Below are 19353 nucleotides of genomic sequence, written 5' to 3'. Positions count from 1 at the left end.
AATTTGCGTCCTTTTCTTCCCACAAATAGAGCTTGCTTTTGATGGTATTTGATTGCCTCTGCGATTTTTATTTTTTGCGATTATAAATGGAAAAAGACCGCAAATTTTGAAAAAAAAATGATATTTTCTACTTTTTGTTATTAGAAAAATCCAATAAATTCAATTTTAGTCATACATTTAGGCCAAAATGTATTCAGCCACATGTCTTTGGTAAAAAAAAAAGTCAATAACTGTATATTTATTGGTTTGCGCAAAAGTTGTCACATCTACAAACTAAGGTACGTTTTCTGGAATTTACGCAGCTTTTAGTTTACGACTGCCTATCTCAGTTCTTGAGGTGCTAAAATGGCAGGGCAGTACAAAACCCCCCCCAAATGACCCCATTTTGGAAAGTAGACCCCCTAAGGAAATTGATAAGTGGCATGTTGAGCCCATCGAATATTTTATTTTTTTGCCTCAAGCGATTGAATAATGACAAAAAAATATATTTTTTTTTTTTTCACAAAGTTGTCACTAAATGATATATTGCTCACACATGCCATGGGCATATGTGAAATGACACCCCAAAATAAATTCTGCTGCTTCTCCTGAGTACGGAGATACCACATGTGTGGGATTTTTTGGGAGCCTAGCCGCGTACGGGGCCCCGAAAGCCAAGAACCGCCTTCAGGTTTTCTAAGGGCGTAAATATTTGACTTCACTCCTCACTACCTATTACAGTTTTGAAGGCCATAAAATGCCAAGATGGCACAAAACCCCCACAAATGACCCCATTTTAGAAAGTAGACACCCCAAGCTATTTGCTGAGAGGCATGTTGAGTCCATGGAATATTTTATATTTTGCCACAAGTTGCGGGAAAACTACAAACTTTTTATTTTATTTATTTTTTTCACAAAGTTGTCACTAAATGATATATTGCTCACGCATGCCATGGGCATATGTGAAATGACACCCCAAAATAAATTCTGCTGCTTCTCCTGAGTACGGGGATACCACATATGTGGGACTTTTTGGGAGCCTAGCCGCGTACGGGGCCCCGAAAACCAAGCACCGCCTTCAGGCTTTCTAAGGGCGTTACAGTTTTGAAGGCCATAAAATGCCAAGATGGCACAAACCCCCCCCAAATGACCCCATTTTGGAAAGTAGACACCCCTAAATTTAGGGGTACACTAGTGAGACTAGGTAATAAATGGCGGGTGCCCTGAAACTATAAAAAAATAACTAACCAACCAGCGTCACCTGTAACAGTTATATGGTGATCACTGGTGAAAGGGTTAACTAGGGGGCAATCAGGGGGCTTTATGCGGTAGTATATGGGGGTCCCTGGCGCTATAAAAAGTTGCGGCAAACCTAAATGCCTACCTGCCTAACTAGCGTCACCTGTGACACTAATACAGCGATCAGAAAAATGATCGCTTATTAGGCTGGGTTCACACTGGAGCGATGCGGGAACGCCACGAATCCGCGGCGGGTTCCCGCATCGCATGCCTCCCGGCGGCAGTTCACACTGCCCTATGCGAACTGCTGGGAGTGTCAGTGAAATGTTAATGACACCCCCAGATCAGTTCGCATATCGCAGTGCGATCTGCAAACTCGGATCGCATGGTGTGAACACCCATGCGATCCGATTCTGCTGCGGACCAAAAAAAAGGGTCCCGTGCGAGTTTGCGGCGGGTGCGACACGAATTCAGCCATACTATCTGTATGGCTGAACTCGAATCGCACAGAGATCGGATGTGATTTGCACTGCAGTGCGGTGCGAATCACATCCGTTCTCAAACCGCTGCAATGTGAACCCAGCCTTAGTGACACTGGCGACGGGGGGTGATCACGGGGTTAAACCTTTTATTGGGGGGGTTAGGGGGGTACCTTAGAACTAAAGGGGGCTAACCCTAACTGCCCTAACAGTTATTACAGTCACAAATGACACCAATGCAAAAAAAAAGCAATTGGTGTCACTGTGACTGGGGGGGCAGGGGTAATTGGGGGGGGGGGGGGTGATCGGGGGGTAAAGGGGGGGTGTGAGTGTGCCTGGCATGTTCTACTGTATGTGTGGTGTGTTGGTGCAACTCACTGAACCTCTCTCCTCGGTGCCGGAACGAAAAATGCCGACACGGAGGAGAGAATACATCACTTCCTCTCCTGGGTTTACATTACAGGAGAGGAAGTGATGTCACGAAGGATTTCCATTCGTCGAGAGCGATCGCGAGGGGGTGGCCATGAATGAATGGCCGCCCCCTCATCCCGGATCGCTCTCGAAGGAATGCCGACCGCCGCAGGCACCGGGGGGGGGCCCGATCGGGCCACCCACCCGCGGGCAGGCAGGGACTTGTATATACGCCCATATGCCTGCCCGTGCCATTCTGCCGACGTATATCGTCGTGCGGCGGTCGGCAAGTGGTTAATGGGTAGTCAACAAGTTAGATGTATAATTTATGCTCCTAGAACACGTGATGGTGCCCCCTGCATGTTGGGCCTCTCTATGTGGCCAGGCTGTGAAAGTACCACACATGTGGTATCGTGTTTTTTTTTTTTTTTTTTTTTTTTTTTTTTTTTTGGGTGTCATTTGTGGTATACACATGCCATGTGAGAGAAATAACCTATGACAATGTTGTGGGAAAAAATTACAACATCAAAAAGCTCACCATGCCTCTTACTAAATACCTTGGAATGTCTACTTTCCGAAAAGGGGTCATTTGGGGGGTATTTGCACTTTCCTGACTTGTTCGGGTCGCAAGAAGTGAGATGGACCACCAATACATCAGATGTGATCAATTTTGTATGATTCGCACCACAGCTTGTAGACTCTCTAACTTTCACAAAGACCAAATAATATCCACTAATTTGGGTTATTTTTACCAAAGATATGTAGCAGTATAACTTGTGGCCAAAATTTATGAAGAATAATTAATAATTAGCATAATTTTGTCACAGAAACAAAGAAATATGCGTTTGTTTTTTTTTTATTTTATTTTTATTTTTTTATTTTTTTCAACATTTTCGGTCTCTTTTTTTTTTTTTCATTTATAGCACAAAAAATAAAACCCCCAGAGGTGATCAAATACCACCAAAAGAAAGCTCTATTTGTGGGGGGGGAAAAAAAGGACAAAAAATTAATTTGGGTACAGTGACTAATTGTCATTCAAAGTGTGAGCACCGAAAGCTGAAAATTGGTATGGGCAGGAAGGGTGTTTAAGTGCCCAGTAGGCAAGTGGTTAACTGAGGGCATGGAGAGGTATTCTTTTCACTTCCTGGCATTAAACTGGGTCAGATTTGACGTGTTTTTTTTTTTTTTTTTTCATCATTTTCAGGTGCATCCAATCAACCCTGGACAAAAGTTTTGCGAATGACACAAATCTTAATTTTCAAAAGTCTGCTGCTTCAGTGTTTTTAGACCTTTTTTTTGTTAGCTGTTACTTTGGTATACTGAAATTTATAATGGCAAACACTTCATAAGTGTTAAAGGCTTTTGTAGTCCGAGTCATCATTTGGAAATACGATGACCCTAACTACCCAAGGCCTGAGGTGTGCCTTGGCCTGGCTGGACAGTATGCCTAAAAGAGGGCAAGAAGACACAAGTAGGTGTGATGTGAAAGCTACAAAGAAGGTCCGGAAAATGCGAATGCCCGGCTGCCTACAGAAAAAGGGGGGGTTACGTATGTCGCTGCTCACATGGAGGCTCTCCAGCGCCCCATGAACCCGATGTAAAGAAAGGACACCCTGCGGGACCCACAAAAATGCCCAGGAACCTGATGAATAACAGAAAAGGGGGTTAGGATATCAGCCTGGTTTGGCAAGTAACCTGGACGTGAGAACAACTGTTTGTAGTGAGAGAATGGAGAAAGCGCAGACCCAAGGAATGATGCAGAGGAGGCCAACTTACTTACCTGACACCAAGGCTAAGGTACAGAAATACAACCACAAACCCCTAGCTTCCCATCTATACCAAAGAAGGGGAAGTAGTAAGCGGTAAGAGAGGAACTGCCTAGAGCACTAACTGGGAACTGCCAAGGGAAGGAGACAGGAAGTCTGAAACACCACGTAAACCTGTCCGGTAACTTGTAGCCACGCCAAAGAGAACATCCCCGACTTCTCTCCCTTGACGGATAGATAGGGTGAGCCGCAAAAATGGACAGATTGACAGGGGTTTGTAGGTCCTGAAAACTGGTCGCCTGAAAGATACTTCAAGGAATTGGCAGATGAGGCCAAATTGCCGATGTAATACCCAGCAAAAGCCATAAGCATGAACCTATGAGACCATCCCGCCTTGTGAGAAGCCCACTGCAAAATCTGGATAAGAACCATGGCCAGATTGATACCCAAGACCACACTGCCCCCCCAGTTCTACAAGCCACTGAGAGAAAAACCAACATCACCTGAAGGCGCACTGAGAAGAACAGGAGCTGCAGCTGACACCTCAGTGCAAGCCTAATGGCTATGAACCCCACCATCCTGACTAACAAATAAGAGCGCATAGAGGAAACCACATGAACTGGGTTGAAGAATCCTGCACTAAACATGCACCGCACTGGTGGATGGAAGAGGTTGTAACAGAGTTGGGAATAACCACCTGAATACTGCCCCCCTCCCCTCCCCCCCAGCTGAGGGTGGGAAAGGGGAACCTCTGTGATAACCTGAGCTAAGAGTTTGGAATGGTCCCACCCCTAAAGATGGGGTGCTACCAAGTACTGAACCCCCATGAGACCGTGGAGGGATGAATGAGCACCGGCCTTCTCCGCAACCTAACCCAAGCCCTAAACAGAGAAAACACAACAAGCGAACAGAGAACAGACAACCAACACACGAAACAACAATACCCCTACGTACCTGACAAGTATGAGGATGTAAGTGCAGAAATGACAAGACCAACAGCGCGTGAATGTGAACCTAATGCTGACACAACCCAAGTGTATGTAGTGAGCGAGCCCGAGCAACCTGCAGCGCTAAGACAGGTAATTAAAAACTAACACTCAGGGCTAAGGTACCCACAGACCATGGTGGGTAGTAGTAAAGGTATGGTGAACGTGCACATATGACATATGGTATACGGGCGAGAAGATTGTGGGACGACAATCAATTAAAAACGAAACCTCAGCCCGTATGGGTCCGTAGATGTGACTGACCCTGGATGTAAGCCCTAGCTAACAGACCCACTACGAACATAAAGCTATGACATGAAAAGCTCTGACAGAACAACAGAGACAGATAGCAAACAAACCCTCTGGGCTGGTGTGCCCACAGATCGTGGTGGGTAGATGTACAAGAGTGAAGAAATAAGCGTGCACCATGTGCCGTACGGTATACGGGCGAGAAGATTGTGGGACAATAATCAATTGATAATGAAACCTCAGCCCGTATGGGTCCGTAGACGTGACAGACACTGGATGTGAGCTCCAGCTAACATATACTACGAATGACAAAAAACTACGGACGGAAAAGCTATGACAGAACAACAAAGACAGATAACAAACAACCCTCAGGGCACAGACTGAAGTGAGTAGACGTACGAGTGTGATGAAATGAGCGTGCATCGTATGACGCGTGTTATACGGGAGAGAAAATCATGGGACGACAAACAAAATGAAACGAACCTCAGCTCGTATGGAACCGACAGAACTGCTGGACAGAACACTACGACAGAACTGCTGGACAGAAGCGCTACGACAGAACTGCTGGACAGAAGCGCTACGACAGAACTGCTGGACAGAAGCACTACGACAGAACTGCTGGACAGAACGCTACAACAGAACTGCTGGACAGAACGCTACGACAGAAAAGCTAGACAGAACGCTACGACAGAAATGCTGGACAGAAATGCTATGACAGAAAAGCTGGACAGACCGCTACGACAGAAATGCTGGACAGAAAAGCTGGATAGACCGCTACGACAGAAATGCAGGACAGAACGCTACGACAGAAATGCTGGACAGAAACGCCATGACGGAAAAAAGCTGGACCGAACGATATGACAGAAAAGCTGGACCGAACGATATGACAGAAAAGCTGGACCGAACGATATGATAGAAACTGGACTGAATGATCTGACAGAAATGCTGGACCGAATGATATGACGGAAACCCCTGGACAGGACGTGATGACAGAAGAACGCAGAGACAGAAACCTGGGCCGAACGCCGTGATGAACCCCCGTGACTGAAATGGGAGCCTGGACGTGGGGGGTGCGAGAGTGCCGGGAGGTGAACAGGTGGGTGAGTGCCCCCCGTGAAAAAACGGGAAACGTGTGGGCATCCCCTCCATGGAGCATGGCGAGAGTTCCCGGGAGGTGAACTGGCTGGCAAGTGGTGGGTGTAGGGTGACGCTACGACTGGAAGATGGACAGAAACGCAATGACAGAAAACGCTGTGACAGAAAAGCTGGACAGAAAATGTTATGACAGAAAATGCTGGACAGAAACGCTGTGACCGAAAAATACTGACAGAAATGTGGGACAAAAAAAAAAAACACTGAGACAGAACATGCTGGACAGAAAACGCTTACGACCGAAAAAACTGGACAGACCGCAGGCTGCGATCGACACATAGACCAAAGAAGCAAGATTCACAAGACAGCAGCAACCCTGGCAGACCTGCCGAAGTAATGATAGCTGTGGGTGATCTGACATCCTCTGTCACGGCAGTAGAGGTGTCAGTGACCGTTCACCCCAGAGCACCGACGCCCCCCCCCCCCCCCGGTGGAGCCAGAGGAGCAGGAGGGGACAGAACACTGACCCCCCACCAGGTGTGCGGCATGGATGTGGGGACAGATGCCGATCTCCCCCCCCCCCCGAATCGGCTGGAGGCCCCCAGAGGCAAGCAGAGTGCATGGGGCGAGAGGAGCTGTCAGGTGGCCAATCCCCCCCACACTGGGAGTAACGGCGGGAGCACAGCACATGCGAGGAGAGAGGGGGAGCCAGCGGCGGCCGATCACCTCACTCTCCCCCCCACCAAGAGAATCGGCCGACACTCCGCACATGCAAGGGGAGAGGGGGAGCCGGCGGCGGCCGATCACCTCCCCCTCCCCTCCCACCAAGAGGAAAGACACATATTTAAATATATATGAAATTTGTGGAGAAAGACGGACCCCCCACAAGCTCCGGGAGAGGCGGGCGGCTGTACGCTGGCCAGGAATGGTTGTGGGGAGATTGTGAGGTGAAGGCTGGAAGGGCAGACCCCCCACTCCCCCCCCCCATGAGTGCCGGGAGAAACGGGCGCTGGCCAGAAAGAGGTGAGTGGAGAGGAGCTAACATACACTAGGAATGAAAGATGGACGCCCCCCCCCCCCCCGGCACGAGCGACGGGAGAATCGGGCGGGCCGCACGGAACTGCAAGGAGGTGGAGGAAGGAGTAATGGACGGCCCCCTGCTCCCCCCGGCATGGACGCCGGGAGAAGCGGCCGACTGCCCCCCCCCAGGAATCTGAGCGGAACATGGCTGCAAGGGAGGACGGGCAGGGTGGCTTCCATGAACGGGGGTGACGGGGGACGAGCGGGTGGTCCCTCAATGGTGCACAGGAGAGGAACCAACACCAAGCTACGGCCCACCGCCGCTCAGAAAGACGGCCAGAAGTGACGTGCATCAACCCAGAAATGAGCCGACGAAGGCTCTGATGGAGGAGGAGTGATTTAAAGCCCTCAGACTCCTCCTAAAAATTGAGGCTAGCCTTCGGCCAGCTTTCCAACTTATTGACAATTGCATTACGTTTATGCAAAGAGTCAATATTTGCAGTGTTGACCCTTCTTTTTCAAGACCTCTGCAATTTACCCTGGCATGCCGTCAATCCTGACTAATGGAAGCCCATTCTTGCATAATCAATTCTTGGAGTTTGTCAGAACTTGTGGTGTGGGATTTTATTTATTATAATTTTTTTTTTTCACCCACCTCTTAGGGATTCTTCTCAATGGGATTAAGGTCTGGGGAGTTTCTTCCTGGCCAGGGACCCAAACATTCGATGTTTTGTTTCCCAAGCCATTTAGTTATCACTTGTGAAAATTTGAAGTATAGGAAAAATGGACTTTAACGGCACATATAGAAAAAATATAACAAATTTTAATAGTGTGTGTGTGCGCGCGCATGCATAACCATATACATAAGTTATATGAACTCACAACAATTGGTGTTGTAGAAAATCTTAACGCTCACCCCTACCAGTGGGACACAGCTACTGAACAAAAAACACCTCTCCAAGTGGAAGGGAGAGGGAGACCACAGGATCCGGCGCCAAGCATAGCAGAGAAGCAAAAACCAGGACATGAAGTGGGATATGGGGGTGCACCAGGTAGCTATACTGATAAAATATACACATTGACTAAACTGGCTTTTTATTTTGTTTGTCGCATATGCCAATGAGCAATTCCGTACTTGCATAACTACTGCGATATAACTTTAAAACTGCTCATAAGCACTATAGAGGGCCGTACTGTTTTCTTTTTTTTTACAAAGTCAATTTATAGGTTATTGACCATATTCCCAATGTTATTGAAACCATTCATATTAGAAGCTATTCAAGTGAAATATGTTAACTTTGGCTTGTATTTTGAACTATGAAAAAAATAAATAAAAATATATATATATTTTTACATTCGGACTTATTAATATTGAAAAGACATAGAAAGAACTTGGAGATAGGGGACTTTAAAGGTACCTAATAATACAAATACCACATAATAACCAATTAAAACAACAGATGAATGTTTATTTGAACAAAGTTAAAACGAGAGTATGATGCCTGCAATCATGCCTGCTAACACAGGCCTATACATATAACCTATTACAGAAAGACAGGGATTACAGCATTCAAATACATAAACCATTCTGTTCCCATTTTTTTTTGTTCAACATGTTTTGCCTATGTGGCTTCTTCAGGAAAGGGACACAGAGTGCTTTTTCTGACTATATAAAGAAATATGTCCCACTTTAGATGTATATGACTAGAAAGAAAAACAAAAATTAGTACATGGAAATACATACAAACTGTATTGACACGGACAGAATACAAGCGACATTTTTTGCAGATGTGTGGCTCCAAACCCCAAATCCCCAAAGAAAATACTGAATATATATCCCACTACAAAACATGATATTATATGTCCCCCCTACCTCCAAAAAAAGGGGCACGAGGGTCAAATCCAGTACAGAAATAATTCCCAAAGATCCCATTATAAATGCAAGCCAAGAAGTGGTCCATAAAAAATCCAGAATACATGTAGAGAGGGGTGAATTTGCTACAATGTTTCTCATATACCATGCAAATGCAATACCTGTAAAAGCAATTAAGCAATAAAAAAGAAGACAATCAAACAAAGATAGAGGGAAGCTGTTCAAAAACAGGCTTCTAATACTGATCTGTACCTACCCCCCCACTAATAGATAGAGACATAAAGAAAGCTACAGGAGCTCGGGTAAACCACACAGTAGGCAATTGCCTGATGAATGGGTATTTACACCGACAGAGTGTGAAATATCAAAAAAATAATAAAATTAGAGATAAACACAGAGAAAGCCCACAATGGCTGTTTATGTCCACAGTCCCACCACATTATAGCATCCATTGATCAATGATCCTAAATCAAGTGTCAATATGCTCAAGGAATGTAAACAGGAGCGCTCACCTTTCATAGCTTCCACAGCCCTTATATGGGACATAACAGTGGATCCCCAAAAGGGAAAGAGTGGTCCCAACAGTCACCCACGTCCCCAGACAGGAATAAAACGCCTCCACAGGAGACCAGGGACTCCCAATGATTGACCTGGTTTGAAAGACATATGTGCATGAGTGCATGAACCATAATAGCAAACAATGGTCTCAAGTCACACACCCACATTACAAAAAATTATTTCCACAATAAATTAACTTGTCTAATTCCCATCAAAGGGAAAAACATTTTTTTATATATACAAAGTGTCTAAATATTGAAAAACATCCCTCCAATATTGGAGGGGAACAGCAGCAGACAAAAGGGGCACCGACCAAGAGGATCCCCTCAGGAGTATGCACCAAATATCGTATTCAAGTCACTACTGGGGAGGGAAAAGATCAAAGGACACATGGGGAGGGCACATGAACAGATGGACCTGGAATAAACCGATCAAAAGTTTTTTAATATACAACTTCAAATAAGGAATAAACACAATCCCCATTATAGGAAAGGTTTGTAACGAATCCCCTTTTAGACCTGGAACCGAGTCGCTCGTAATGAATAAATCCAATGTAACAATTTTTTTTCCAGGTCCTCCCCCCGACCTTGTGGCAGCAGATGTTCCAAACTAAAAAAGCCAATGACGCTCAGATTGAAATTGTGATGTAGCCCTACATGGCGGCTTATCGGAGTCTTCATCTTACGTTTCGATATCAGAGATACATGATCCCTCATTCTGCAATATAAAGGACGCTTCATTTTACCCACATAAAAGGCTCCTCAGGAGCACTTCATTATATAGACTGAGCCTACTGGCTGACAGGTCGTTCTATGTTTGGGAGTCCAACTACTACCATCCGCAAGTGCAATGATTTTACCTTCCAAGATGAAGCGGCAAAAGCCGATTTACCACACTGGTACGTGCCTGGTATCCTATTTTTGGTAATTTTTGTATCAACATAGTGAATAGAAACCAAAGTGTCTCGTAGTGAGCTCGAATGTTTAAATGTAATTTCTGGATAGGGATTGATGAATTTTGAAATTCTCTCATCCGCTACCAACAGATGTCAGAATTTCTGGTAAATGTTCCGAACTTTAGTATGTTGCCGGTTGTATTTGGTTACAATACGTATTGAGGAAGATGACTTGTCCCGTCTGGGCTTGTAGAGCAAAGTCTGTCTATTCAAGCCCCTAACTTTATTGTATGCCTTTTTCAAACATGTCTTACTATATCCTCTAGCCAGAAGACGATCCTGTAACATATTTGATTCCCTCTGAAAGTCTTCATGGTGTGTACAATTCCTCTTAATCTGCAAGAACTGACCATACGGGATACTTTGAATTAACTTATCTGGATGTGAACTACTCACATGCAGTAAATTATTTCCTGCTTACTCCTTCCTATAGAGGGTCGAGCATAGTATCCCCCTATCATCCACGAACAGTTCAACATCCAGGAAGGTAATTCTGTTTTGATCAAAGTTGTACGTAAATTTCAAATTGTATGGATTATTTTGTAGGCCATCCAGAAAATCTAACAATTCCTCTTTTGATCATGCCCAAATCATCAGGGCGTCGTCTTTATAATGATTCCATGCGATTATGTGACCAATATTTTACATTTTTGATTCATCAGAAAAAAGGTCTCGTTACCACCCCCCTCAGGTACAGGTTCGCATAGGAGGGAGCACATCTAGCCCCTATAGCAGGGGTGCTCAACCTGTGACTCTCCAGCTGTTGCGGAACTACAAGTCCGATGAGGCATAGCAAGACTCCGACAGCCACAAGCATGACAACCAGAGGCAGAGGCATGATGGGACTTGTAGTTTTGCAACAGCTGCAGAGCCACAGGTTGAGCACCCCTGCCCTATAGCAACGCCCTGCACCTGGAAGTAGTGGGAACCCTTAAACACAAAGATATTATGTGTCAGTATAAAGCTGAGCATTTGTAAAACAAAATCATTGTACTTCCAGGAATCAAGATCACGTTCGCTAAGAAATTCTCCCACCACCTCCACACCCTTTTTATGTGGTATCGAATTGTACAATGCCTCTATGTCGATTGCGACTAACAAGGCATTTTCTGGTATTTGTAAACCATCAGTCATTTTCTTTTCCAATATTTTTATTCAGAAAATTTCAACAAGTACAAAATGAACATTTATCATCTTAGTGCCAAGTAGATGTACAGGTATTAGGTTGATTATGAGTCGGTTGCATCATACATTGCCTTGTATTTTTGTGAGGTTAAATGTATCCCTGTCCCCACTTTAGATTGGATAGATCTGAACCAGATATTACCCATGAACCCATGAATTAAACTCAAGATATAAAACTGAAAGAAGGAGCCCCCTTTAAATGGTGCACGATTGTGCTTTAACATGTCACTCTGAGAACTGTGAGGGGAGGCCCTTCTCTCTCTGTCACCTCCTCTAGGTGTGACCAACTTGAATAGCTTCTAAGTGGGTTCTGAGGCCCCGGATAGTCTGTGAGCCCCTTAAGGCCAGCTCCTATTGATAGTAGAGAGAGAGAAAAGGAAAGGGTAGGAAGAAAAGTAGAGGACAGTGGGGGGGGGGGGTGCACCCGAACCCGGAGAGAAGAGCCTCTGAGCCACTCCCATCTCACTATGTGGTCGAGAGGTAATTCATCCAAGGGTCCCATATTTTATTGAACCAAGCTACCTTGTTGTTTAAGATCGCCGAGAGGCATTCATTCACCATTATCCTTGAAAGTTTTGATTTTAGCAGTTGAAAAGGGATCATTGGGGACTTCCAAGATTTTGCAATTGCTATTCTTGCTGCAACAAATATGAAAGCAATGCGTTGCTTCGTGTACCTCGATGTCCCCTCCACTGGGAACCCCAACAGTGCCTGCAGGGGTGACTTAGTGAGGTTTGCATGAGTCAATGAATATATGAAGTTATATGTGCGTATCCAAAACCTTTGCACTTTTAGGCATGTGCACCATGTTTGAAACATGGTGCCATCTATATTACAACCCCTGAAGCACTGCGGGGAAGCCCCCGGGACAAAGTTAGCAACCCTCGCTGGGACCATATACCACCTCATCAAGACTTTGTAGTTTGCCTCTATCAGCGAGGTGTTGATAAATGATTTAGACGCAAATTGCGACATTTCACACCATTTCTCGGCTTCTAAATTGATTTCTATATCTTGCTCCCATTTGTGCATGTGAATTTTTTTTTGAAAAGTCGAAATTAAGATACTATAAATCTGCGAGATGTGACCGGTGTGCCTGTCAAGGGTCCTGCAGAAATTTTCAATAGAAGTGGATGTAGTTAGATCTGAGATGCGATTTAATGTTGCTAGATAACAGGCTATCTGAGTGTAGCGGTAAAATTCTGAATTTGGGAGTTGGTACTTTTCCTGGAGAACCTGTTTTGACAGAGCACCTCTATGATCACACAAGTCCGCTATACGGAGCAGTCGCTTATTAGTCCACCATGAAAATTCTTGGGGTTGAAGACCTGGGTGAATGAAGGATTATTAAGCAAAGGGGCTAGTGGAGTACGTGGGGACTTAAATTTGTATGAAGTCATCAATCTGTCCCATAGATTTAAAGAGAAGGATAGGGTCGGGCACAAGATTGTCGGTCTATCTCTCCCTTTCATCGACAATAAATGGCTTATCTCTCTATTAGGGTACAAGGAGGATTCCATTGTCACCCAAAGTGGTTTTGGCTGTTCTATGTGAAATCGAATTAATTGGGACAATTGCGCTGCATGATAGTACTTAAGCAGATCTGGTACCCCCAGGCCCCCCCTCGGTTTAGGTGTATATAATGTTCGTCTATTCACCCTGGGTCTTTTGTTTCCCCATATAAATTCCACCATTTTTTTCTGAAACTTCCCCAGATCGGATCGCACAATTGCTATGGGGAGAGTCCTGAACAACTACAATATCTTTGGCAAAATAGTCATTTTAACAGAGTTCAGCCGACCGAACCATGATGGAGGGTTGTTTGATCACCTCTCCAGATCCTCAACTAGTTTTTTAAACAAGGGTGGGTAGTTTTGTTTGTATAGTGTAGAGAGGGATGGTGTTAAAAAGATTCCCAAATATGGGAGGGCCTCGTTCTGCCATTTAAATGAGTAAGAGCTTCGTAGGTCTCGAATTATATGTGCTGGTAAGGAAATATTAAGTGCTTGGGATTTTGAATGATTCACTTGCAGGCCTGTGATTGATGTGAAATGTTTTAATATTATGTGTAGAGTGGGTAGAGAGGTGACTGGGGAAGAAAGAAGTAACAACAAATCATCCGCGAATAACTCGCATTTATGTTCGCGATCTCCGCATTTAACTGTACGTCTGGGTGACCTTGTATTTTGATGGCTAGTGGTTCCAGTGCCATAAAGAACAATATGGGGGATAATGGGCATCCCTGTCTAGTCCCTCTGCGTATATCTATATTTTGTGAGCGATAGCCCTTGACTAATAAATGCGCTGTGGGGTTATCATATATAGTTTTGAATGTCCTCAAGAATTTCGGCCTGAACCCATAATGTTCTAATATGAAGAACAGGTAGTCCCAGGATAGGGAATCAAAAGCCTTGTGCAGGTCTAATGAAATCAGTAATGCCCCCCTCTGGCCTGCCCCGTCCAAGCCCGAATTCAAGGCGGATATGATGCTGATTATCCGTCTGGTCTGATTTGGGGCTTGTCTATTGGGGAAGAACCCTACCTGGTCAGGATGGATGTATTTGGATATAAATGAGTTCATACGAGTGGCTACGATTTTTGTCATAATTTTGAGGTCTACATTTATCAGTGATATCGGGCGATAATTGGCGCAGTCCCCATGATCTTTGTTAGGTTTAGGTAAAATATGGATGAAAGCGCTATTTTCATGTAGTGGCAAAGGGGAACCTTTTCTTAGTTCATTGTAAAATGAGCACAGATGTGGGATTAGGATTTCTGAATATTTGCGATAATGGTGACCAGAGAATCCATCTGGGCCTGGTGCCTTGGATGGGTTTAGATTTTTAATAGCCGCTGCTACTTCTCCTGCATGAAATTCTGCATCCATTAACTCTGCATGTTCTTGATCTAGAGTAGGGAGTGCGACGTCTCGGAGAAACTCCTCCACTTTATCTATACGAAGGGGGGCGGGGGAATCGTACAGTTTAGAGTAAAAAGTGAAGAATTCTTGCATTATTAACTGAGGATTCTGGGTAGTCGGGCCGTTCTGTTTTCGCAACCTAGGTAAGGCAGGTGTAAATGGTCTGGGCGTGAGTTTCCTCGCTAAAAGTTTATTGGGTTTGTCTCCCATAGTGTAATATCGATGTCTCGACCATCTAATGTATTTTTCTGCTTTTGTAGTGAGGCTCAAATTTAGTGCTGTGTGGGCTGCATTAATCTGGTCTCTAAGGTCAAGATGTTGATTGGCCCTTTATTTGTAAGGAGCTGCAACTGGTAATTTTGTTCTCTGATCGTTTGTTCTCATGCCCTTTTCACTCTGGAAGATACTTGTATCAGTTTGCCGTGGATGGTGGCCTTATGTGCTGCCCAAATCATAATTGGGGTGGAGGACGAGGGGGGATTGTCTTGGAAATAGCTTTGAAGAGCCACCTCCACCTCCCTAGTAACAACAGGGTCATTCAATAAGGACTCATTTAGTCGCCAAGGAGATGGTTGTGGCTTTGTCCATAGGTTCGTTAGTGTGACCAGAATCGATGAGTGGTCAGACCATGCCATAGGGAGAATTTTAGCCGACGATACGCAGGAGAGAAGTGAGGATAATGTGAATATGTGATCTATTCTATCTATATATTCTATCTATCTATTCTGTGGGAATAGAACGTGTAATCCCTGATGGTGGGTTGAGCGTCCCTCCATATATCTATCAAGTCATAGCTGTGTAGTAGGCGTGCTAGCTCCCCGCTTTGTTTTGGGGTGTGTTTTAGAATTGCCTTCCTGGGGTTAGACTTGTCTAAAATTTGGTAAAGAGAGGTGTTACTATCCCCCCCAGGATCACATATCCCTCCACATGAGGCATAATTGTTGTCAGCATTGAGCATAAAAACTGAGTTTGGCCTGTGTTGGGAGCATAATAGGAGAGTAGGGTGATTACATTTTCGTTGTTTTTCCCTGTCGCCATGATATAACGTCCCTCCTTATCACGTATAATGTTGGTGGGCATAAATGGGATCCTCTTAGCGCTGCAAATAGCTACTCCCCTTTTTTTATCCGATCCATTTGATAAAAAGACAGTGGGGTATCGTGTATGTAAATATTTAGGGGAAGAAGTCCCTGAAAAGTGTGTCTCCTGTAATAGCAGTATGTCTATCCCCATTTTATGATATTGTTGAAAGGCCTTTGTCCTCTTAATAGGGGAGTTAAGGCCCTGCACATTCTGAGTTAAGATGGAATAATTTGCGGAAGATCTATTGGCCATTAGGGTTCAGTGGGCTAAACTCACGTTTTAGGGAGCCGCAATGGTTCTGCAGTGGGTCCCCTCGATCTCTCATGTCGATCCCCGTCCCGGGGTGAGGATGCACCAAAGGGAAGAAAAGCTTGGAAAGGAGAAAGAAAGACATAAAAACTAATTTAAAGATAGACCGTACGTCTTTGGTTAAGCCGTAATAATAACAAGTAAACGTTGCTAACATAGCTAACAAGTAAAAAAAAAAAAAAAGGAACCAGTGCACTGTATGTCAGTGCAACCGTGGGGTGCCAAACCCCCTTGTGTTGCGAAGTTGCCTCCACTCTCAGGGTAGGGGCAAGTTCACCACTAGTGGCATGCGTTTCCACCCCAGCTCAGCTCTGACATAGTCTGGAGGGGATGGAGGGGGGAACCACCCGACCAGGCATGGTCTCATAAATGTAAAATATGGAAAGCCTACATTCATGAGCAGGATCATTCAATGACAAAAGCCAAAAAGGGGGAGAGAACAAAAAAGGGGGGTCCAACGCCCCCCCAAAACAGGGGGGAGGGGTGGGAGGGGGAATAATGTGGTCATCTAGCAATCAAAAATGAGTCTGAGTCCCCCATGAAACACTTCTAAACAAGATTAGGATTGTTCCTCGTCAGTATTGAAGTCCTCAAGGTTGGACTATGTCAGACTGTAGGGAGGCTAGTCCCATAGTAAGGATCAAAGACCCGGTGGCATTTTTGGGAACGATCAAGTGATCGGCGGGGACCTCCTTGATCTAGACCTTCCCTGATGGGACCACAGAGGGGAAATTGGGCAGTCGACCTTGTTTAGTGTGATTGAGAGAGATGAGTCCTTTGTGATCAGTCCCAACTCCAGGAGCAACTCTTCGCCTGATTGGAAGCTGACAAAGGAGTAGGAGTTACCCCATATATAAAGGACAGTCAGAATGGAAACATCCAGCGATATTTAATCTAGTGGTTGATCAGATGATTTAGTAGAGGTTTCAGTTGTCGTCTTTTTTGGATCGTCGACTGAGAGATATCCGCAAAGATCTGGACTCTGTTTCCCAACAGTGAGATATCTCCCTTAATTCTAGCCTCCATCATTATCTTTTCTTTAATCCGATAGAAAAGTGGCTTAACTATCACATCTCGAGGCAAGCCATCCGGTCTGGGTGCTGTCAGGGCTCTGTGAACTCTGTCTAACTCCAGCTGGTAAGGGGAAATGTGTGGTATCAAATTTTTCATCAAGGAGTGTATGGCGTCTTCTAGGTCCCCCACGGACTCTGGGAGGCCCCGCACACGAAAGTTGTATCTCTGGATCTGTTTTCTAGGTCCTCGATCTTCGCGTTCGCCTGATCTAGTTGGTTTTGTAGGGAAGATATCATTCTGGTGTTCTGGTTAACTCTCTTCATGGTACCATCCATTTTGGACTCTATCGTGTCCAGCCTCTCCCCTATGTTTTGGAAATCCTCTTTTAATACTGTTGTGATAAGTGTGCAGGCTTTGGACAGTTCCTGTTGCAGGAGAGAGGAAAATCTAGCCAGAAGGACTGCATCTCCCAAGTATGTAGTTGCTTGATTAGATTGTTGAGGATACAGAGAGCTGCCTTGGCTCAGGGCTAGTTCAGCTAGTTCAGCCATTTGTCTGTCTGTGGAGGAGACGGTAGAGTCAGCAAACAGCACCCTATCTGGAGATATAGACAGGGGAGACAACTGTGATTGGACGCTCTGTGGTGAAAGTGGTTCTTCCTGGGACTAGGAAGAGAAGGGGTCCCTGCCTGTGTTGTCCTGAGTTTCATCTGAATGGGGGATGCCTGGATGTTGTGGCTGGTAGCTCCCTTGTCCCAAGGCACCCCATCTTAGGCAGGTGTAGCTGTTGCTGCTGCATCTGTGCCTGGGGGCTGCTCTCCATGGCTCTCTGCCCTGGTTGTGGGGCGGTCTGGGGGGTTACTGCTGGGTTTGTGGGCTGCCCCGCTCTATGCTCCCTCTCTCCTGTGCCTTACCTCTTCCCAGGGACTGTTGTTTGGAGCTGGGGCCACCGCTGCACGCTGAATCCCCTCTCTCTGCCGCCATCTTGGGCCTGGGAGACCGCCGCTGGGCTCGACTTGTGCGGGAATGCTGCGCGGGTTTCCTCTGTTTCCTTGTGTTCCCTGCCGTCCCCTACCTCATGTACCGATCCACGGGCTGCCAGTGTGGTGGCGATTCCCTGTGTCCCATCTGCTAATTTAAGCTGCTTTTGAGCTTGGGCTTGCGGAGCACGGTCAGTGCATGTCCTGCTCCGGCGCTGTGCGCATGCGCACTTCCATCAGTCATTTTCAATAGCTCAATTGTGTCTTTCACATAGGAGGACAAACATTTGACATGTGGATACAGATATTCGTCAATTAATTCAGCTGCTTTCTCAATTAGTGAATCACACCCCGAAATTATTGGACGACCGGGGGGGGCATATCAAACTCTTATGCACCTTTGGAAGTGCATAGAAGGTCGGGGTAGTGAACTCCGTCACATCCAAAAATTCAAAAGTTTTTATAGCTATGACCCCACCAAGACGAGCTTTCACTATAATTTCTTTGTATTTCCGCAAATAGTAGTTCACATGAGATGCTGGAACCAGCCTGTACCACGTTCTGTTTGAAATTATGTCATAACACATTTTCTCATATTGGTCCGTATCAAGTACAACCAGGTTTCCACCCTTATCTGATGGCTTGATTATAATTTGTTTATTGGAACTGAGTTTCCGAAGTGCATCTTTAAGATCCTTGGTCAGGTGGGGTACTTAGAAAGAGGAAGAAAGACAGTGAAACAAGCTCACAGGGATGCCCAAGATCAGGGAGGGTTACTAACAAGGACAAGAAGCCACACTCTCAACAGACAAAGAGTAACATAACCCCAGATATGACACCGACGGGTAGCACTTCCAATCATTCCATTACTTTAATCTCACCAACTAGGAGTATTGACCCTGTCTCTAAAATTGCAGGACCCCTCTCTCACCATCAAGGGCAAGCACAGAGACCTTCTGTACCAGGTCCTTCTATGGACCTGCAGACAGCCCCCATTTTTGCTTCAAGTACTAATGATTCAAAACGAACCTCTAGTACTACATCGATTCCGACGCGAAAAACCAATCAGCCTTTAAAATAATATGTCCCGACTCTATGTGTACCGAGAGTCGGGATAAATTTGATATTATTAATCTTTCATCTTATTCCCTATCCAGAAATTATATTTAAAAGTTCACGCTCACTACGAGACACCTTGGTTTCTAGTCACTATGTTGATACAAGAATTACCAAAAATAGGATAACAGGCACGTACC

This window comes from Lithobates pipiens, unplaced genomic scaffold, assembly GCF_037356315.1.
Source record: "Lithobates pipiens isolate NorthernLeopardFrog02 unplaced genomic scaffold, aLitPip1_a1.2 Scaffold_19, whole genome shotgun sequence".
Lineage (NCBI taxonomy): Eukaryota > Metazoa > Chordata > Amphibia > Anura > Ranidae > Lithobates > Lithobates pipiens.
This window is presented reverse-complemented; position numbering follows the sequence as displayed.